Source organism: Camellia sinensis, chromosome 10 (assembly GCF_055761805.1).
Source record: "Camellia sinensis isolate YWXY chromosome 10, ASM5576180v1, whole genome shotgun sequence".
Classification (NCBI taxonomy): Eukaryota; Viridiplantae; Streptophyta; class Magnoliopsida; order Ericales; family Theaceae; genus Camellia; species Camellia sinensis.
Window position 1 is genome coordinate 142022238 of NC_138970.1, and position 24049 is coordinate 142046286.

Sequence of the window (24049 nt, forward strand, 5' to 3'; positions counted from 1 at the left end):
AAGACGGAATATGAACCAAACATATACTAAATAAAACCAAAACAAGCAAGAGACTGTGTAGACACCCCATTTTGACCAGCCTTAAGACTTGGGCACTTTGTTTTGACCACCCGCTGATGAAAATTGAAAAATACTATTTTATGAATTTCTTAGCAGAAAAATCAAATTAAAACTTTAATTCCAAACCTTACCCATTTTGGCCAAATTACTAATTTATGGTATTTTATAATTTTATGTGTGTGTGTATATTTTTAGGTGGTGTTATATAAATTAGTACATTTTAGCTATGTTGATAAATAGAACATAATAAAATAAAAATAAAAATAATAATAATAATAATAATAATAATAAGAAAATAATGAAAAAAGAACAAAAAAAAAAGAAAAGAAAAGAAAAGTTAGAGTGTGATCAAGGGGGTATTTTTGGAGAGAAGAGAAAGAAAGGATAGAGAATATTATTATGGCTTTCGGTGGATGGTGGAAGAAAGAGGCCGGGAGATTTTTATCGTTTTGATTGGGGTGGGTGAGATAGAATTTCAAAAAAGGATGAACACACATGCAGTTGGGGCCTCTCTTTCGTGGGTGAATAATATAAAAAAAGAGCATGTGAGAAGATGGGAGAGAAAGGTGAGTGTATGATTAAAGAGGGCACATGGGCAATGGGGCCTGGGATCTGAAATAAAAAAAAGAACACACACATGCATACAGGGCCTCTCTCTCTCTCTAAAAGAGGAGACCCAAACACCACTCAAGGGAGACAACCCCTCCTTCCTCTCGGCTCTCTCCAGATGCATACACAACACACCACACGCATTGGCTACACAACACACGGCTATCATAGACTGATCACTCTCACACACCATATATACACACGGGTTTAGAGAGAGAGGGAGGAGACCATGCACACACAAGACATGATTCACACACCCACCATAGGGACGGAGGCCACAAGACTGATCCAGGGGACGGCATTGAAAAGGCACGGGCAGACCGATTGAGGGGGAAGAACGAACCCACCTTGGATCGTCTTCTTGGCCTCTCGGACAAACCTCTCTCTTGGCTATCACACAAAAACACACAGAGGAGGCACCTCTCCCTCTCTCTGGGTCTCGGTTGGAGGAGGAAAACATGGGGGACACCGATTGATCTCTCTCTTCTCTCTCTAACATTCCTCTCTTTCATGGATACACACCCAACACACACACACACAGCACACTCACACCCCCCTTGATCTGAGCACACCACACACATGAAGATACACACCTTCACACCCACATGCACACACACTGCCATACTCATACACACACACAGACTGATACACCAAGCTCTCTCTATCATGCATGAACCCATCTCATGACCAACGGACTGACTCTCTCTCTAGTTGGCAACAACACAGCCACAACAACCTAGGCTCTCTCTCGGGTGGGAGGGGGAGAGCATTTCTTTGAAGCAAAATACATACACTCATGCACTGATCTCTTCCCTCTCACTACACACGGCAGCACACACACATAGAGACACCACACATGCAAACCCATCTATCTCTCTCTCTCGGCTTAGGGAGAGAAAGGTGAGAGAAAGGGGGAAGAGAGACCCAACACACACCCAGATACATGCATACACACATGCACGGGTTATCTTTCTCTCTCTCTCTCTCTCGGCTTGGAGAGGGAGACCATGCGCACAGACTTGAAGATAAGATAACAGGTGAATTGTATGCTCTGGCGTTCCTGAGAGATGGAGAGCCACATCCAGTGGAGCCTGTAATTGATAGTAGCAGATACTTTGTTCTTCGCATAGAAGAGAATATTGGTCCTGCCTTGATGAAAATGAAGCATTTTTATCGACTGCAGACACGGCTGTGAAGTTGCTTCCTGAAGCAACAAAGCCTGTTAATGGGTGGAAGGGACTTGAGTATAGGACTGCATTTCCTATGTTGAAACCACCTGGTGTGTTGTTGTTCTGCCCAAGATGGTAGATTGTGGGACTGTGTGGTTCATCATGTGCAGGTTCACCTGGAAAGAAATTCAACTCTTTGGGTTATTGGATAGTGGTTTTGAATGGGTCAATCATGGGCTGATTTATTTTAGGGGAAGTTACCCACAGGTCTCATGGGAACATGTGGACACCATTTAATTTCATAACTTTTTGAGTACATCCAAAATTCCTTTCCTCTCTTTCTCTGTTTTTTGCTTCCCTTCCTCTCTCGTTTTTTTTTTCTGCATTTTTCTCTCATCGTTTTTGTCATGGACGACGACCGGTGATCATGTCTTTCTCTATTGATCGGGGTTCACTGATAACCGCCAACCATCGAAATCAACTCATGACTTCACTCTCACCGACGACGAAGATAATATATTTTCGACGAAGAAGATGATATACTTCTGACGAAGAATATGAGTGGATGTACTTAGATCTGATGTAGATTTACTCAGATCTACATCAGATCTGAGTAGATCTACATCAGATTTGGCTAGATCTAAACAAAAAATAGTTGCCGGAGTACAATCCTCTCTTTACATGCGCCTTTCTCCTTCGATCTCTTTTTTTTTTTCTCTGCTATACACTTCTGTTTTTCTGTTCTAATGGAGAAAATTTTCGAATTCTGAACAAGTAGTTTTCGAGTTTTAGTTATAGGTAGTGAAAACTTTAAAATTTTGCAGTTTCAAATTTTTTTGGTGCTGGAATGAATTATGGTATAAAACTGTAAAATTTTACAGTTTCATAACATGTTTTTCAGTTTGATTAATAAGGATAAATGCTTAATAGATTTTTGTTTTAAAACTGTAACATTTTACAGTTTCAAAACTTACTTTTCAGTTTGATCACTATTTAGAGATTATTTGTTTGAACCTTACAAAAATTGAAAAATAACATATGTTTTCCCCATTGTTGCTTTTTTTGTCGTTTCATTTTTTTTCCTTTTAGTTTATCAATATTTAGCATATTTTGCTATGTTTTTTTTGCTATAATTTATCCATTTATTTTTTTTTTCCGGCAATATTCTAGACATTCCGGTGAGTCTCCAGTGATGTTTTTAACGTCCAGTGAACGTTCTGAACATTCCGGCGACTTCCATTAACGTTCTTAACACTCCCGCGAACTTCCGGTGACTTCCCGGTGATACTCCGGCGACTTCCCGGCGATGTTGAACATTCCGACGAGTCTCCAGCGACCATTTGACGGAAGTCCTACGGTAGTAAGATGTGAACAGTGTCTGTAAATTAAAAAAAAAAAAAAAGATTTTGGGGTAACAATTAAAAATGTATTGGACTAATTGGTGCAAGTATTTTATTTTGGGATTAGTTAGATTTTGAACTTGATACATGGGACTTATCAGTAAGTTTAAAACTTTATTTTTAAACTTTATTATTTTATTTTTATTTTGAGTGTTTTGTGAGATTTTATTTTATTTTATTATTCCCTCCTCTCTCTCCCTCGGATTTGTAATATTTAAAATGATTGTAATAATCCCGCCACCCCGCTTCTTTCTATCCCATTCTTTAAATCGCTTTCCCTAACTGTACATATATATATATATATATATCTGACATGCCATGCATATCTATGCTTTGCATCTATGTTTCATGCATTAAGATTCGGCTAAATTTACATGTGTGGATTTAATCAATTCTTCTGTGATTTTATGCTCTACCTCATGTTCTTGAGATAATTCACATGCCATATCTTAGAAGCCGAATCTTTAGTTGCATCTCATGAGTGAATTGCATTAGAATTCTGTATATAAGATCATGCATATTTTACTAACTTTGTTTTGTAGCTGTTCGAGGGACGTCAGTAAATCTGTGAGTTTTTATGCTTTAGTATCGCACTTGTACATAATTTTCTTATTATGTTTAGCATCCTACCATGAGGCTAATTGCTTAAATGATAAACTGTTTGAATGCCTGTGGATGAAGGCTTATTGCTTGAATTGGAATGATTCAACGATTGTACGTTTTAAGCCCACTTTGTAGTGGCAAAATCACAAACTTTAAGTCCACTTTGTCAAGTGGCAAATCAAACCCTTTTCGACAAACATACATGAAATTGAATTGTTCCAATTTGAGCAAACTAGTCTATACCTTGTATGCTTCACATAGTAAATTTTAGGATTTACTAAATAATTAGAACGTGAACATATAAAGAAAATAAAATTCATATCATGGTTTAGTAGAGGCCGATCGTTTGATCGGGTGAGCGGGGGTGCTCATTATTGACCTTCCCCTCTCATATCTAAGGTTCCGAGCCAAGCATCCTTGGTTACGACGAACAGTGGCCTTGGCACCGAGTCATGGGTTTCTTAATTTTCCAAAATATTAGGTGGCGACTCTGAAATCTGATGACGCGGTCCATTTTTGACAAAATTGCAATAAAATGGATTTTCACTAAAAGTTGCCAAATCTGGACTCTCATCTACGTTTCACATTGCACTCGTGAGAGTAGATCAAAGAGATCTCGGGAGTCCGAACTGTTTAATGCACGCGGGTACCCCCTGGGCATGTTACAGACTGGAATGAGAACTGAAAGACAAGAGAGAGGGGAACTTGCAGGTTAAAGGAGAAGATGAACAGTAGAAGGCAGAATCATAGAGGTCGCAAAGAAGGTCGATGAAAAGAATGCCAGAAGAAGTCGCAAGTCTATTAAGCTAAAAAATACACAGAAGAACAGTTTTCAAATCGAACATTAAATGATTGTCAGAAGCGAAGGGGCGGGAAGTTGAAATGATTGCGATATGGCGTCTGTTTTGACGAATCAGTACCGAAAGGAGTGCAACTGTCGTATTTCTAACTTTTAAGGATTTGGCTGGCTTGAAAGCAAGTCAACCAAACATGCCAATCATCGTAATCTATACTCGGATGTTTGGGGGGCAATTGTGGTGGCCGAATATAAAAGCTACAATTTGGAGCTAAATGCAAGTCGGCTCTTACTAGCCGACTAACTGTGGCCCGCCTCGGCCGAATAAGCTTACTTTTACATTCGAGTATGTTGCGGATCATACGGCGTAAATGAGGGCCCAACTATGGGCGGAGTTTCCATAAATCAGAAGGTGGGCCCCAGACTGGAGTGTTCATCATTTTTTCAGGTAGCAATCACGGGATCAAAGACGTCTGACTGGATTCCGGAGTATTTTCAAACCACATCACCACAGATTTAAATCGATCGTCCTCCTTATATATTAAAACAAATGGAACACTTAAATTAATATAATTGAAAAAAAATATAACGAAAAATAAATGGAATTGAACAAAAACTTCTTTCAAACTCATAAATGTGCTCCAAATACTCTTCTTGATTGGTAAAATTTTTCTCAAAAAAAAAAAAAAAATGTGTGAACTCCAATTGTATCGCAAAACATCACTCTTTGTATTGGTTTTTAGCCCTTCGTTGCCACTGCTACTTTTTTCCTACACATTGTACTTGTAAAATTTTTAAAAAATGAACAATAGATTTTTTAGGCTTAATCGCATCTATGACATTAATATAATTTCAACAACTAACTAAGGCCGCGTTTGGGAATAAGGTTTTTTAGTAATTTTTTGGCTTTTTCTCTAAAATATGATGTAAAAAAAAATTTAGTATGTTTGAGATAAACCTTTTGACTTTTTACAAAAAGATGTGAAAAAAATAATATAAATAATTAAAAGTGGGTATTTGACAGAAATGCTACAGACGGCAGACTGATACCAAGGCTGCATGGTTGGTGCCTAGTACCTATAAAACAATATAATATATTTGAAAACATATTAAACAATATAATATATTTGTAAATATCAACTCATATTGTAGGTTGCTACCTAGACAAATAGGCATCCAGACACTGTTGCCTAGTACACTGCTGCTTAGTACACTATCACTGTGCATAGGTTTATAGGATAAAAATTGTAGGTTTTTTAGTTTTTTTTTTTTTTGGATGACTTTTTGACTTTTAGGCTAAAACCATCACTTACCAAACGAGACCTTAGAGTATGAAGCAATAAATAAATAAATAAATACACCAAATAAACTAAAACTAAAAATAAAGGAAAAAATTTACAAAAGAAAAAAGAGAGAAAAAAAAATATAATATGAGATTTCAAACATCTATTTCTTTTCATATAAGATATCAAAAATCTTGCATAATTGGTCAAATCATCTGTTTAATTCCTCTGCATGATTCTCCAATATTTTTGCCAAATTTCATATTGTCATGAAAGTTGGGTTTTGAGATTTATAAGTTCAATTTTCTTTTGTGTGTGTGTGTGTGTGAGAGAGAGAGAAATATCTTGGGTAGGATATAAATCTGGTGAAGGAATTTGAATTAGAGTCAAACTGATCTTTTATCTCTAAAATATTTTGAAAATCACTTATCCATTTCGAATTTAAATTTTGAAATGGATTAGTATACTTTTCATTTGAAAGTCATAAATCAAGGATATAAATGGATTAATTACTATTTTTTTTAAATGATTCAATAAAAACTAGCTAATAGAATATTTTTTAATTATTTAAAAAATAAGAATTCTACAAGAAATAGTATTAGCATTTTAAGTTTCATAAGGATTTTTTCATTAAAAATCTCATTTTCCTATATATATATATGTAGAGATACTCGTCTAATGCAAAAAGATTACAATCGGTGCATTTTGAAAATATAAGGTCAAAATATAAGGTCCTACAAAACATTTTGGAAAAATTATAAAACAAAAATTTCGAGGTTTGACTCTTGTAAAAAAGTAAATACTAAAATTTTAATTTTATTAATTTTAATTTTTAATCTTTTAATTTATTTTCAGTTTAAATCAATTACTTATTCTTGTTATGTAAAACTGACAAAAAGTAATATTTTAGTTATGAAAGTCAATAAAAAAAAGAATTTTATACATTTTATTTACACTTACATCAATTTAATAAATAATATATATATATATATATATTTTCAACTCTAGTGTGGCACACGTGCTCTGCTAGTATTATAATAAAGGTAAATTACAAATACACCCTCTTGAGGTTTGATTAAAATACAAATCGCCTTAAGTGATTCTGGAAATTACATTTCACTCCCTGAGATTTCTAATTTCATAACAAATTATCTTTTTATTAATAAATCATCAAGTCAATTAATAGTTTTAATGATGTTATAAATATGTTTCAGTTAATAATATAGGTAATTTTATTATTGTATAGGAGATCAATTATGAATTTTTTTAATTAATTCTGTTAAATAATTTTTTTTTAATAAGGGGTTTTCGTAATTTTTCAAACTATAGGGGCCAATTGTACTTTAAGTAAACCTCAGAGAGTGTATTTGAAATTTACCCTATTAATAAATAAATATTACTTTTGAAAGAGAATCAATTTCATGTATCCACCATCTACGTATGGGAACATTCAAAGGAGCAAAAATTGCAAATCAATTAGAATTTTGATTTGCCATCTCAAAATTATGATAGCAACCAAAGGCACTAAAAAAGAAATGCAAATCCATTATATTAATTTTTGAATTTTCATAATTTCATACCTATATCAAAAGGTGGAGGATTTTATGGGATTTGAAGCAGCAAAAATTTTGCATTGCTATCACTATAAATAAGCTAATGTCCCTAATCATTTTGTTCATAATTTCATAATCTCATTGCTAAGACAATAATGGCTTCAATAAAGCTTCAATTGGCTTCTATTCTCATTCTCTCTCTTGTCCTCTTCGCTCAACCCATTTGTAACCCCTCTCTCTCTCTCTCACACACACACATTTCTAGTTTTATTATTAAAAGAGTAATATTAGACATCATAAAAAATAAAAATAAAAATCATAAAAAATTTGATGAAAATTCTCCACCTTTAGATACCATACACTAATCAAAAGATTGAAAATTTTCATGAAATATTTTATCATATTTTTTTTCTTGATGCCTAATATTATTCTTATTAAAAGAGTAAAGTTCTCATAAGTTTAAAGATCACACAATACGATTGTGAGAGCTTATGCGATTCTGGGTTGATTTTGTAATTTTTAGTTACTAGTATTTTAGGTTTTCTAATGAGTTGTTTCAATTTTTTTCTTTTTTGGGTGTTGGAAACCATAGGTGGACAGAGCAGTGATTGTGTTTTTGCCGAATGCAATTGCAAGACTAATGTGGACTGTGTCAAACCATGCAGCAATCAAATCTCGTCTCCAGTTGCATCTCTGTGTGTCTCTAATAACTTGGTGGGACTCATTGTTGCTGTATTGGTGCTCATTCAAATATATACTAGACATAACCAAAAAACCCATATGAAATGTGAGTGTACTACATTTTGTTTCTCTTTTGAATAATTTATGAGCAATATAAGTGATTCGGTCTCTTCAGTAACAAATCTTATGGCCATCATTATTTATTGTGGTCGATTTTGTGTTTGAAAAATTATTTGAGGTTTTAATAAGTATAGAATTACAAAACTCAATAATAAAACATAGTTAATAAATAATAGAGATACGAATAATGTTATTCATAAACTAAATTTTCACTATTTTTTTATTATTAGTGGATGTGCACGTGCGTTGCACGTGGTATTTTCTTATATTTATGTTTATGTTTTTGTTTTTGGTTTGTAGGTTTTATATTAGTTTTATTTTTTGAACCATTTTGTTATTTTTTTTGTTAATGTTTAATGTTTATGTTTGAAAGGATGAATATTGTTTGGTTGAAATTTGATAAGTCGGATTAGGAGTGTAATCAGACTCTATAACGCCCCCAAATTATTACAATAAATCCAATCCTTAAAATAGAATATTAATAGAAATAATATGTTTTCATTCATCAAAGTTCGTATTACAAAAGATAACACATGCAGTATACATTCATTAATGTTCATTATGAATTTATAGCATGTACTACCAGTTAATAACCAACAAGATAAATGCTCTACGGGCTTACATCTTTCCATGACATTGCTTGGTTATAGCAAAACGATGAGTCTAACTCAATACAACGTAGCCCTTGGCTATACAAAGTAAATAAAACAAAAGGAAGTTTTTGCTCCAAGTCTCCCCAAACTATTGTCTCGGTGGAGGCATGTCTCCAACACCTGAAAATGGTTCCCAAGTAGGGTGAGCCAAAGTCCAGTAGAAACATACTAACACAATATATAAGAATTAACAAGATATAAGTATAATGCACATGTTCATTGTCCTATGACAAAATCTATGTAACACTTTCCATAATCATGTTATGCCAAACTGGCATCTCAATTCATTCATTTTGGTTCAATAGATACATCTACTACATTTAACCCATCAACAGAGGTTACACCTCACAAGTTTCCATCAGATAAAATCATCATACAAATACATTCACTTCTATTTGCCATTTTACGAAAATTCGTCTGCGGGAATTAGCACCCATGTATACGAATGGTTTTTGAGACTTTCACCCTGAACACACATGCCAACTTAGTTCAATGGAGTCCATCCCTTTTCTTCTTCTCAAAACATGGAGTACATCCCATTTCTCCTCTCAAATATCATACTTATACAATGTATATCATTCATAATCATATTCAATGATAATGGTTAAGGGATTAGTTTCAATTTGCCTAATCCACATGCGATGTCTACAACAATCATGACTATCCTCTACCGATAGCTCAAAGTAGATATTTCTAAGCAGATATACAAGCTCTGTAATAGATAAATTATCAAATTTTCATAGGTGATTGATTAAACAAATCCAATAACACCATTCATGTATACATCCTTCCAATTTCACATTTTCCATGCCAATTTTATTATTTATACAAAATAATTATTCTAGACATTTTAGGGCAAAGCTCTCCATTTTTCCAATATTAACCCAAAGGCCAAAATCAACTATTTTAACACAAGATAATCTCATATCCAAATCTCATAATCATTTATACAGCACCCACATAGAAACCTCTCTTTTCAACTTGAACCCAAACCCTAGGTTTGCTCAAAACACCCTTAAACCTCACCATTTTCACGCAATAACCTATAATCAAGTTAAAACTCATATTAAGGTGTAGAGAGTCCCTACCTCAAGGAGAGAAGACGAGCCAAGCAAGGATGACACTTCAAGGATGCCAAAACCAAAGTCTATTCGGATCAAAGTGGAGATCTTGAGGTGCTCACTCTTTTTAACAAAGGTGAATGGGTTGAGAAATTACTAGAACTAGGTGAAAATGTAGAGAGAGAGAGAGAGAGTGTGTGTTTTAGAGAGAGAGGGTCTCAACTTAGGGTTTTTGGAAGAAAGGATCTGAAAAAGTGATGTAAAAGTCATTTTTGCGATCTGATATACGCACAGTCCACTCGAGCGTCAGACACAAAAAGTTGTTTCGCTCGAGCGCAAAAGTGACTTGCTCGAGCGCAAAATACACACGTCTAGTACTTTTGCAGACAACAGACAAACTGCTCGAGCGTAATAAATGCCGCTTGAGCACCCACCCATTCGAGCGTATAAAACACTCTCCCAGTGCTTTTGCAGACGTGCAAAGTACTGAGAGTTTGCAAATCTAACTCGAGAGCGGAGGACCAAAAATCTAGGCAACCTAAGATTTAAAAATCAAGCAACCAACCTGTTCCGAATACACTCAACATGTCCAAATAACCAAATTTAAGGAGGAATAAAGGGAAAATGACAATGAACAACATTCAGATATCATAAACCTGAGTTCAGACTACCACAAGTGTCGGGTCAAAATCGGGATCGCTATAGACTCAATGTCCTTCATATGTCGATTTTTTTTTGTCAATTTATCAAGAAAATAATGTATGAATTTGTACGTATGGGGGACATTTATATTTCTGTTTTTTAAGTACCAAAATTTAGAAAGTAGGTTGAAACAATCACATAAAATAATTGTAGTCCATATCATATGGTTAGACTTATTACCATTAAATATATAATTCACTAAGTTGTTTCATTTTTGTTATGTGTATGTATCTAGATACCATTTTGTAATTAAAAGATGAACAAATAAAACACCCAACTAGCATTATAATGCTATTATCATTTAAGGTGAAGAAATAAAACATTCAACTAATATTGTAATATTTATATTATAATTTTGAAATAAATTAAGTAAAGGAAATTGAAAGATAAAAATATTTTACAAAATTCATTCCTTGTCTAGTTTGATCCTCTTTGAGGGATTTTGAAAATTTGTTGTATTTGTATTTTCCATTTCATATTGATCTTCGCCATTTGTACTTCTTCTGCTACAATCTTCCCAGATATGCGATCCTTATCATTCATCTTGTATAGCCTTGTGATAAATATGTATGTATGTCCAGAAGCAAGTTTTAACGTGTTATAAAATTTGTTATTCTTACCTTCTTGCAACAACAATAACAATAGTATAGTTTTAAATTAAATTATTTACTTTGCTATGTAGGTATGTTACTAATGTGACACTGTTTATGCATTTGGTAGACTTGCCTTGTCTTTGGATACTATGAATTCAGTTGCTGGACATCCAATAATTTTCTCAACCGGTTCAAATAATGTGACATGTAGTTGTCTTTCTCCATCTCCCACTTCCCAATAGGAGATAAATTAAGTATTTGGCAAATGTAGTTGCAAATTTATAACTGCTGGGTATATTTCATTTAGATCAAATTCAAATATCGTCCATATGGCTTCTTGTGCGGATACCCACCGAGCATCTTGGAATTGTTGTATTTCATCAATAATGATATCTCCTTCATTCTGACTAATGTTGACTGCAATCTTGTCGTGACCCTTATAAATGTATTTATAAAGATACCTAACTGTTTTCACCCCTGAGCATATCTCAACATTAATATGGTAGTTATATCGCCTCAAAAGATAAGGATTATAAGGTACCACCCATCTATTATCCAAAATAGCATTCCGCACATTAACAGTAAAACTTTCTTCATTCCTCTTATAAATTGGATAACTATCTTTGCCTTGCATTGTTTTTGGTAAAAAAAAGCAGGACAACGATTTTTTCATTTACCTTCGTGCATACAAGGATTTTTTTGATTTAAAACTCCACAAGGCCCATGCATCGTATGTTTAGCAACCTTTTCATATAAATTAGGAAACTTGTTTGGATCTGGCATTTCAGCACAAAAATTTTTGTCATAATCATCTGGATTTGTAATCTTGCAATTTGTCGTGAAGATGATTAACATGTGTGCATGGGATAGGCCTCTCTTTTGAAACTCAATAACGTGAACATGTGCTACTACTTTTCCAAAAATATGCTTCTTAAATAGTTACTGTTGTAGGTCTTGTAACTTTGCTCTAAAAACTCTTGCAGTTAAATCAGGTCTACCTTGTGCTACTTGTCCTTCCTTTAATGAATCCCTAATCTCTTTCCAATCAGGATTACAAGTCATTGTGATAAAAATATGCACAAAGGATGCAGGTAATACTATTCTTTTTCCCACTTTTCTTCCCCTATTCTCACCAGATAATACATTATCTACAATCTCTTGGTAAAGTTCAGCCCTTATTTTTGATTGTTTCTTTCAATAAAAGTCCAACCTTGTATTCTCAAGTTTTATATACATGTCGACAACAAATTGCTGCAATAGTCACCCAACTAGTAGGATGATTGAGTGGTTGTCATCTCGTACTTATAGTTTATAACAGCAGTATTGCCAACACGATACATTCTTTCTGCCATTACCATCAACATCTACACCAAACATTAAATTTACAATAAGAAAAAGGAGACATTATAATAGTATATATGAAAAATATATAATGAAATCACAACTAAATAGGCACAAAAAATTCAAACAATCCAGAACATGCATCTTTTCTTGTCTATTCATTGCAAACTATTTATACAAATGCAAGAAATATAAAAATCAAATAACCATTTAGTGTATAAAAAAGTAACTAATATTAAATGCTTACCTGAACATTTTAGTATTTTTAATGAGAAAAGTATTTACATATTAGCAAAATTTAGGATGTAAAGATGGTTGCTTTTCATGACAATCTCATCATAGATGTAGAGTGAATTGGAATGTTCAAATATTTTTTGAAAATCTCATCAAATATCTCATTTTTATTTTGATTCTTGGACTGTTCAAAACAATAATGGTAGGTTTCACGAAATAATTACGAAAAATAACTTTGAAAAATATATAATTGTTCAACGAAACACAAGCTTGGCTATACCTTGCTATTCCATGACTTATCCTTTCTATTAATTTTCTTATTAGTCTTTCAGCATCCCGTTCATAAAAATCCAAAAAAATGAAAAACAAAAAACAATAAAATATAAAATAATAAAAATAAAAAATGATTTCATTAGAAAAAGTAAGTACCTTCTTGTTCTTGTCTAAAAATGTCTTTAGCTGATGTAAATGAATGCATATTTGAATTTTGTTGCATGTTAATGACACCATATCTACTCCAGCTCTATTTCTTTTAAGGATATTTTGATGTCATCCAACCTCTCCCCTAGGAAATATTAATGGGTATTGCAATGGATCGTAACAACCATATGCTTATGCCCCGAATTTGAGTGAACTATAATATCATGTTCATGAGGTAAATTTAGGTTATTTCCTTCAATCCAAATTGCAGCTACCCGATCAGTTGATGGTGAGTTGTAAACCCTTTGATCCAACTTCACATTTGTACTTATATGGATTTGAAAAGTATCTAGTGGATCATGTTCTAGTGTACGCAAAAACTGAGCATAAGGATTTTCTAAAAGTATCTCAATTAGTTTACCAACAACCACCTTACAAAGTGGTGCATCGTTTAGTTTACTCATTCTATTCTGAAGTTCATTATCTGTATCATAGAAGTACAACTGGAAATAACAAGGATCCTTATCAGATGGAATCAAAGATGGCAAATCATGGTATATTTGACCTTGTGCACGAAATGTATAAACACCTCGTCTAGAATTTGCCAATTCCTTGTCTAACTTCACGTCAAATGATGTGAATGCAAAAATGCTATTATATGCTCGAATATGTCTATGAAATTCAACAGCCTCTATAGTTTGAGAAGTGAACAAGGTTCTTAGACATTCTAGAACTTCGGGGCTTGCAAGCACTACTTCTCCTTTATAGCAACAAAAGCTCGGAGGTTCATATTCAAACCTTTTAGCTATACAAAAGGTATAAGGTGTCATTTTACGTAATTCATGCAATTCATGTGTCAGAGAGGAAACAATTTGCAATGATGCATCACCTGTTTTTTGTATATATTAAACAAATTATAGGCATTAGAATCAAGTCTATATAGTAAAAGATGTCAATAATAATTTTGTGTGTTTACCATTCGTTGGAGTTGTCTCGTCATGCCTTTCCAAAGAGTAAGTTGTGTTGTCAAATGTGTTTAGACCTTTGCGTTTTCTTTTCCTATTATTTGAAATATTTTCAATATATTGTTTTTGTTGTTCAGGTGTAAATCTGGCATATTGATTGTTTCTTCGATCAAGCACGACGTTTAGAAATTGCATCTGTGATAAATCCTTTGATTAGTAGCTGTAACAAACCATGAACATTTTTTTTATTTGTTCATCGAAATTGACATACAAGTTCATACCATTGATATTGTCCATCTCTTTTTGTTGGTGGAGGAGTATTTTCTTTCCCTGTTGTAACCAATAATCTGCGAAAAAAAATTAAAATTTAATAGTGACACAACTCTTTCACATTAGGTGATATTTAAATATTTTGGGTTTACATTATAAATTTGGACAAGAATTTAAAAAAGAGAAGGAAAAATGTAAAAAGAATGTGAATAAAATTTGAGTTAATTTTTTTTCTATAATATTCTATCTGATTCTATGATACATCTGAATATTTTAATTTAATATTAATAATTAATTTTTTTTGTAAATAAATTATTAAGTCAATTAACGATTTTTAATGATATGAGAAATATTTTTCAACAAATAATTTTGATAATTTTATTATTGCTTAGGAGAGCAGTTAGAATTTTTTTTTTTGACGAATAGTATAATTGATTATGAGCGATAAGTCCAACGGCATTCTGGATTCTGCGAAGTTGATTTGATTTCACTACGAAACCCACCCATCAAAAGTTTGAAATTCAAAATCAAAAAGACAAAAGAAATAAAAAAATATTGACAATAGTATAATTGGATGAGTCATGAGTCCAAAACATTCAAGGTGTCTGATAATAGATTATGATGTTTCAAGGTGTTTGGTTATTTTAAGGTGTTTGGTGTTTGAAGGTGTTTGAATTTCGAAAGATGTCTGTGATTGTTCGTATGCAATACTAATAATTAATTTTTTTTTATGTAATATTAATAATTAAATTTTTTGTAAATAAATTATTAAGTCAATTAACGATTATTAATGATATGAAAAATATTTTTCAACAATCAATTTTGATAATTTTATTGTTGCATAGGAGAGCAGTTAGAGCTTTTTTTTTTTTTTGGGTTTGTTTACTTAAATTACAAAATTTAACAAAGAATAGTAATAATGAGAATTTAAGTGATTTTAACATTAAGAGCTAAAATTCTTACAAATAAAAATCTTGTTACAATCAGATAAGAGTTAATCAACAAATATTATCAAGTGATAGACAAGAAAGAGATAATTTATCAAAGAAGAATAGTTTTTACAACCTCAGAAAAATCATAAGAATATTAGGAATGGGTATATCTTTAAAATTAAAGTACGAACACAATCAAGGTACTTTGCACCACTATTTTGATGTTACAATGTTCCAAAAATTCCATTGAAGAACTCGTTGGCAATAATTTTTTATTCAATTACTTCAAAGATTACACTATTATCAGCTAACCAAACTTTAGGTGATAACAAATATAGTATGGTTCAACACCCAAAGCTCAAGAGTCTCTAGATACACTAAAGGGAAAAAAAAAAAAAAAAAAAAATTTGACAAAGTGATTGTACAATTGGATACCATGATGGTCTTGATACATAGAGAACTCACAAAATCCAAAACACCGAAATATTTTGCGGAGTTACTGGTAGATTTGGCTACGAAACTCACCCACCAAAAGTTCAAAATTCAAAATCAAAAAGACAAAAGAAACAAAAACTATTGACAAAGTGATAGTATAATTGGATATGAGTCATGAGTCCAAAACATTCAAGGTGTCTGATAGTAGATTGTAATGTTTCAAGGTGTTTGGTTATTTTAAGGTGTTTGAATTTCGAAAGATGTTTGTGATTGTTTGTATGAAATATTAATAATTAATTTTTTTATGCAATATTAATAATTAATTTTTTTGTAAATAAATTATTAAATCAATTAACGATTTTTAATGATATGAAAAATATTTTTCAACGATCAATTTTGATAATTTTATTGTTACATAGGAGAGCATTTAGATTTTTTTTTTTGTTTACTTAAATTACAAAATTTAACAAAGAGTAGTGATAATGAGAACTTTAAGTGTTTTTAACATTAAAAGCTGAAATTCTTACAAATAAAAATCTTGTTACAATCAGATAAGAGTTAATCAACTAATATATTATCAACTGATAGGCAAGAAAGAGATAATTACTACTCTTATATTTATGTTTATGTTTTTGGTTTGTAGGGTTTATATTAGTTTTATTTTTTGAACCATTTTGTTATTTTTTATTAATGCTTAATGTTTTTGTTTGAAAGTATGGATTGTTTGGTAGAAATTTAATAAGTCAGATTAGAAGTGTAATCAGATTCCATGTTCTTCATATTTTTTGTCAATTCATTAAAGATAAGAACTTGTGCTCATTACTTCTGTTAGGATTAAGACTTTGGGAGGTTATTTGTATGTATCTACAGAACGATCCAATGTTCAATTAAGAAAAAATGGGGCAATTGAAAAGCATAATCAGCAAGAGAGCTATTTTTCAAATAAACACAACTCAATTCCAATCTACAGCATTGAAGAATAAATGCATTTAAATAAATAATGCAAAAATAGAAAAATTCTAAACAGCTAATCAACAACACAAAACAAAACCCCTAATTTCTCATACAACTGTAATTCCAATCCCACATTGTTATATTGAAAATATGACTTGAAAATCTTCCAAATACCAAAAAAACAGAGATTGAGGGGAAGAAGAAGGAGACCTTGGCCTGACTCGGACGTAGAAGTCAATGATCTGAGTTGTGATTGTTTGTATGCAATATTAATAATTAATTTTTTTATGCAATATTAATAATTAAATTTTTTGTAAATAAATTATCAAGTCAATTAACGATTTTTAATGATATGAAAAATATTTTCAACGATCAATTTTGATAATTTTATTGTTGCATAGGAGAGCAGTTAGATTTTTTTTTCCGGGTTTGTTTACTTAAATTACAAAATTTAACAAAGAGTAGTAATAATGAGAACTTTAAGTGTTTTTAACATTAAAAGCTGAAATTCTTACAAATAAAAATCTTGTTACAATCAAACAAGAGTTAATCAACTAATATATTATCAAGCGATAGGCAAGAAAGAGATAATTTATCAAAGAATAATTGTTTTTACACTATCAGAAAAATTATAAGATTATTAAGAATGAATATATCTTTAATTAAAGTAAGAACGCAATGAAGGTACTTTGCAACACTATTTTGGTGTTACAACGTTCCAAAAATTCCATTGAAGAACTCGTTGGCAACAATTTTTTATTCAACTACTTTAAAGATTACACTATTATCAGTTAACCAAACTTTAGGTGATAACAAATGTAGTATGGTTTAACACCCAAAGCCCATGAGTCTCTAGATACACTAAAAAAAATAAAAAATAAAAAATAAATAAAAAATTGACGAAGTGATAGTATAATTGGATACCTAGATGGTCTTCACACATAGAGAACACACAAAATCCGAAACATTGAAATATTTTGCAGAGTTTCTGGTAAATTTAAAACCTAGGATCAACATCATCAGAAAAACAAGAAACAAAAGAGATGCATACCTTCTAAAATAACAAATATATGAAACAAAAGAGATGCATACCTTCTAAAATAACAAATATAGTACGGTTCAACATCCAAAGCCCATGAGCCTCTAGATAGACTAAAGGGGGAAAAAATATTGATAAAGTGATAGTATAATTGGATATGAGTTATGAGTCCAAAACATTTAGGGTATTTGATAGTAGATTGTGATGTTTTAAGGTGTTTGGTTGTCACACCCCAAGAAAAATATACATTAATAGTGCATTGATCTCTACTCCATATGATAGCAAAAGTAATTCTTCAACATTTGAATACATGATCATAAGGTGTTTACAAAATAGTTCCACATGCAGATATACATTCAAAGACTTCGGTACATGAATCTATAGCATGTAAAATGTCTAGTAAAAAATAAATAGACGCTCTCAAGGGCTACAAATTCCAAGGTTTAAACCCGGTTACACAAAAATAGTTACTTGAACCCATACAGGTATAGTCCTTGGCTTACAAAATATAATCATATCAAAACAAGAGCCATGTGCTCTCAACATGCACATCCACACCCTTAGTTTGGCGGAATCGCTACATCTTTTCCTACACTAAAATCCCATAGGGTGAGCATAAAGCCCAGTAAGAACTTCTTAACAAATTATATACATTTCATGCAAGTCTCGTGAAATGAAATGTACATGCCCTGCCATACAAAGTATCATTTTCATCATTTGAAAACCAACATGCACAATGAAAACTTGAAATTTCAATGAATTCAATAATTTTAAACCAAGTTCACGGGGCGATAAATAGGACACAGGTAATCCCTAGGTTGGTGTCTATAAGTAGGCATAACTAGTACTACCAAATCCCCACTTTACCAATAGCTAATCGGAAGGCACGTGGTACCTCCTCCGCGCATGTTTTTGGTCTTTCACCCTGGACACTCAGGCTAACTTAATCAATTTCATCTACACCTCCTATCCGGACTTACTAACGTATTTACCCCAAAACATTTCAATAAAATCTTATTTCACAACATTCCCTTCTCAATGCAAAGTTTCAAATCCCAATTCAATATTTGTAACAAGCAAAAGTATTGAAATGCCAATGCAACAATTATCAATGCCATGAAACACCCTTTCCATTTTCAATTATCCCATGCAATGTTCCCATAGAAATCACAACACTCATTTCTCTTTTCGATTACATTCCTCATGATAGCCATATGTTCATTTGAATCCTTCAATGAATAATCAACAATCTCACATTTCATACATTCTCAACGATTTAATTGTTTCATAACCACATTAACATTTTGAGCAACAACTTCCCAAATTCAACAATTCTCATATTCCATGAAATTTGTCATTTATTATATAAAATAAAAGATTTTTCAATTATTCATTCATTTTAACATGGCAATAGATAAGCACCCATAAATTTTCAACATCTCTCACAAAATCTCAAGTTTTCTAGATTTTTGCCAAAAACTAGGCATTTCTTCATCTTACAAAAAGAAAATCTCTCCAAAGCATCCTTTCTCACAATGTAGTCAAGCTCTCAAGAATTTTAAGAAAAACAAGGTATAAACCCACTTTCAAAATCATCACTACATATGAACCAAAATCAAGTTTCTATACTTTGCAAAAGAGTTCCAAACTAACGTAATCTTGCAAATATATATATATATATATATATATATATATATATATATATATATATATATATATATATATATATATATATATATATATATATATATATAACTCTAAGAAAATTCCTACCTCAAGTTTTAGAGAAGAAAGGAGATGAAAGCCCCAAATCCAACAGTGTCAAAACTCGATTTTCACCGCACACAACGAAGCCCTCGCTTAGCTCTCCAAAATTAGTGAAGGGTGTTGGGTCAAAACTCCAATGGATTTAAAGAAATCAAGGTTTTGATCTTGTTTGGTATAGGTAAATGTAAAGAGAAGGAAGAGAAATGGGTTTTTAGAGCGAGAGAGGTATGCAAAAAGTGATATACACACAGCCCAAGAAAAGAGAAAAAGGCAGATTTTCAGACTCAGATCCGTCCCGTAGGTACGACACCCATTCCCGCACGTGCAATAACCCCCTCCGCACGTGCGACTCTCACTCCCGCATGTGCGACGCCTCTTCCCCGCACTACCCTCCACATCTGCATATAATGCAGTAGCCAAAACCAAAGTCCCCTCCCTTACCGCACGTGCGGCCCCTCTTCCGTACGTACAGCTCTCACCCCCGCACGTGCAGCCCTGCTTCCAGACAGAAAATTTAGCAACTTAACCCTAGACACCTTGGATCCAACCTCGCACCTCCCAAAGCAAGTGAAACTCGAAATTGAAGTAAATAAGAATGAGAATTTTGAAAGCAAGTTCACAAAAACAACTGACCCAACAGTTAACAAAACCCCGCATTAAAACCCTACACTATAACAAAAGTAAACCCAATTATAATCTAAAGAGAACGAGACGTAAAGTGTACCCGGTCATCACGGTTTGGTTATTTTAAGGTGTTTGATGTTTGAAGGTGTTTGAATTTTGAAAGATGTCTATGTTGTTTGTGGTTTTGTTGATATTTAATTTAATAAGTTTAAGAGTGTATTTTTGGAATACACAAAAAGTAAAAAACATGGCAATTCTTTGATGTTTGAAGGTGTTTGAATTTCGAAAGATGTCTATGTTGTTTGTGGTTTTGTTGATATTTAATATAATAAGTTTGAGAGGGTATTTTTGGAATACACAAAAAGTAGAAAACATGGCAATTCTTCACACTTTTATAATAGTAGTAGATTATAAGAGTTTAGATTAATAAATATATATGCAATATATGTCTTTGTATCCAATGATAAGAACCAATTTATGCATAACAATTTTGTAAGAATATATATATATATATATATCTACAGAATCAATCAACCTAATTTTTTCTTTTGTTTTTACTTAGATTAAGCAGATGAAATGACTTAGGAAGATGAAAATAGAGGAAATATCATTTTGCCTCTAAACTTTCACTCGTTTTTCAGTTTGACCTTCGGACTTCGTATAATATTAATTTGCCCCCCTAAATTTTTGAAATTTTGATAAATTTAGCTCCTATCGTCACATTCTGTCTACAATCAATTAGAACTTGTTGACGTAGCATCAAACTTTATTTGGAACTTCATTTTACCTCCCAAATTATACCTTAAAAATCAATTAGCCCCCCAAATATAAAAAAATAAATTTAAATATTTAATAAATAATTTTTTTTATCTTAGTAATTAAAAAAAATAAATTTAAATAATATATACTTTTCAAACAAAATAAAAAAATTCTCATTTAGAATTATTTTGAGACTATGAAGCATGTGTGCTTTGACAAACATGTCATACCCGTACAGAATATGTACCAACGTACGGTACTTATGCATATGTATCGGGTACACAAAACACGTATTCAAAATTTTTTCCCTTAGTTTTTAGTGTACCTGGACATATCTAGTATATACCTAAACCGATCCATACTTTAGTGGAAATGTTATTTTTCTCTACTATAGAGATAAAATTCTTTTTAGTATACTTTTAAGCTATGATTTGTAAGTTATTTAATATAATGACATTTAAGTTATTTAAGTGGGGAAATTTTTGTAAGTTATTTAATATAATGACAATTAAGTTATTTAATATAATACTTTAAATGTCAATTGTATGTTGGACCTTAACAAATTAAACCATTTAATCAATTTTTTGTATTATTCTAAATTAAAAGTAAATATATTTTTACAAATGTATTAAGCTGTACTCGTACCCTACTTGTTTTTTAATTTTACCCTATCAATATATCCATATCATACCAGTACTAGTATTCATACTCGTACCTGTGCTTCATATAGGTCTCAAATTATCTCGAATCAATGCTAAGAAACTTATTGAGTCGAAAATTTCTTGACTAGTTTATGTGTGCACTTATGTGCAATTGTAATTAGTTTATTTTCCAAATAAATTCCAATAGAATTGATCAACTAAAAGTAATTTCAAAATTGAGTGGGGAAACAAATTTTAAATTCACTTACTGTCTAAAAAATACTCAATAGGACTAATACTTAGTTATTTTTTTATTTAATATTTTCATTTTTTGAGATAAAAAAATTATTAATTAAATATTAAATATTTGGGGGCTAATTGATTTGTAAGGTATAATTTGATGGATAAAATAAAATTCTAAATGAAATTTGGTACCACGCCAGCAAGTGCCTTTTGATTGTAAACAGAATGTGACGGCAAAAATTAAATTGATCAAAATTTCAAAAGTTTAGAGAACAAATTAATATTATACGAAGACTAAGAATCAGATTTAAAAACACGTCGAAGTTTTGGGGTAAACTGATATTCAACTTATACCCAAAATAGTAATGCTACACTAAAAAAAAAAAATTAAAAAAAATATATATATATATCAAGAATGCGGTTTGGCATTTATGTTGATGGGAGTGTGTACTAATTCAAAATAAATACATTCCTAACCACATTACATTCTCAAAATTTGTCACTTAGAAGATAAAATGTATAGACGAGAGTATTAAATTTGCAATCATATAGTTGCAAATTGCTACAGTAGTCAAAACAGATCCACATTGCTATGTTTTGTTCTTATTTCAAAACTGCTTTTAGTTTTGCCCTAGATGCATCTTACAATAAGGATGTCAGAAAAATCAAAAAATTTGATTATACTGATTGAATCGAACTAAATCGTCCGTATTTGGTTTATTTTTTAATAAGAATTTGTTTGTGCGGTTTTTTAATTTGATTTTTTTTTTAATTTTTTGTTTGGTATCCGTTTAAGCACTTTATGCACCAAACTAAATTGAAATTGACTGTTTCAACCTATATTGTATTTATAATTAATATATATATATATATATATATAATTTAATAAGTATAATAAATTATTAATCTCCATTAATTAACCCTATCATCCCTATAACTTAAGTTAGTATATTCTTATTATATATAATCTTAATCCTAACTCACTATTCTTGAAGGCTTAGTATTTATTATAAGTTTTTGTTTGTATTTATGTTAATCTATAAATTGTAAAATATTTATTAAATGGATGGATAAGATATATTTGAAATGGTTGACAAATGGCTAAATCAGTATTTTTACATAAATGAGTAACTATATTAAAAAATAGCTTAAATTTGAAAGATACTAAACCGATTAAACTGCTCCAAGCTGAACTGTTTCAATTGGTACAGTTCGGTGTGGTTTGATGAGAAAAACAGTCTGTATTGGTACTCAAAATAATATAATTGACATTACCGATTATGTGAAATTTTTTATCTAAATAGTGACTGTACCGAACCGATTACATTCTTATCTTACAAGTTAATGAATCATAATCAAAATAACACCACCTTGTTTTATTGTCTATAGAAGGAAGGAAACAACATAAAATGCATAAATTAGGTGAAAAAACCAATTTTTGTAAATGAAATATATATATATATATATATATGTATATATATTGAGACACATGTGACTGACTACAATAAATGTGAATCTTAGGTGTGTAAATTTGGCCTTGCCCACCCAGGCCCGGCCCAGCTCATGTTGGGTCTCACGGGCTCCCGCCAAATTTTGGGATGGGGCGGGGTGGCTCACGGGCCAGAAAAATTAGGCCCAGGCCCAGGGAGTATTCGGGCCTCGAGCGGATCGGTGGGCCTAGGCATGGGCTTAGGCTTGGGGCGGACTTGAACAATTTTTTTTTTGTTTTTTTAAATTTTTTCTACTAAAATTTTATTATTTTTCACTAAAAAAGACAATTGGCCTCGGGCCGAGCCTTGAGTGGGCTTTAAGCGGGCCGAGTCAGACTTCAAAATGATGGTCCAAGGTCTCGGGCTGGACTCAGACCTAAACGGGCCTAAATGGGCTAGGCCCACTCCAAGCCGCGGGCTGGTTTCAAGCCACCCACAGACCACGAGCCATTTTTACGCTATGTGATAAATGTAATAGTGTTAACTATTAATATGGTAAATGAATTTGTAGTAGGAATAGTATTTTCATTATTCATGTTTGAAGCAGAAAAGAAAAGTAAAGTAAACAAGATGAAGAGTAGTGTGAAACAGAAAAGAAAAGAAAAAATAGAGATTAGGAAATAAAGGGTGAGAACTATACTAAAATGTATAG

At 31.9% G+C, this 24049-nt stretch overlaps 1 long non-coding RNA gene across 1 annotated transcript; it reads left to right on the top strand.

Annotated features, from left to right (window-relative positions):
- Positions 1-638: 638 nt before the first annotated feature.
- LOC145801342 (uncharacterized) lies at positions 639-14539 on the top strand. The gene is made up of 3 exons (XR_014342688.1): positions 639-8260; positions 12267-12374; positions 14381-14539. It is a non-coding gene; the product is annotated as an uncharacterized LOC145801342 (long non-coding RNA).
- The last annotated feature ends 9510 nt before the right edge of the window (positions 14540-24049 follow it).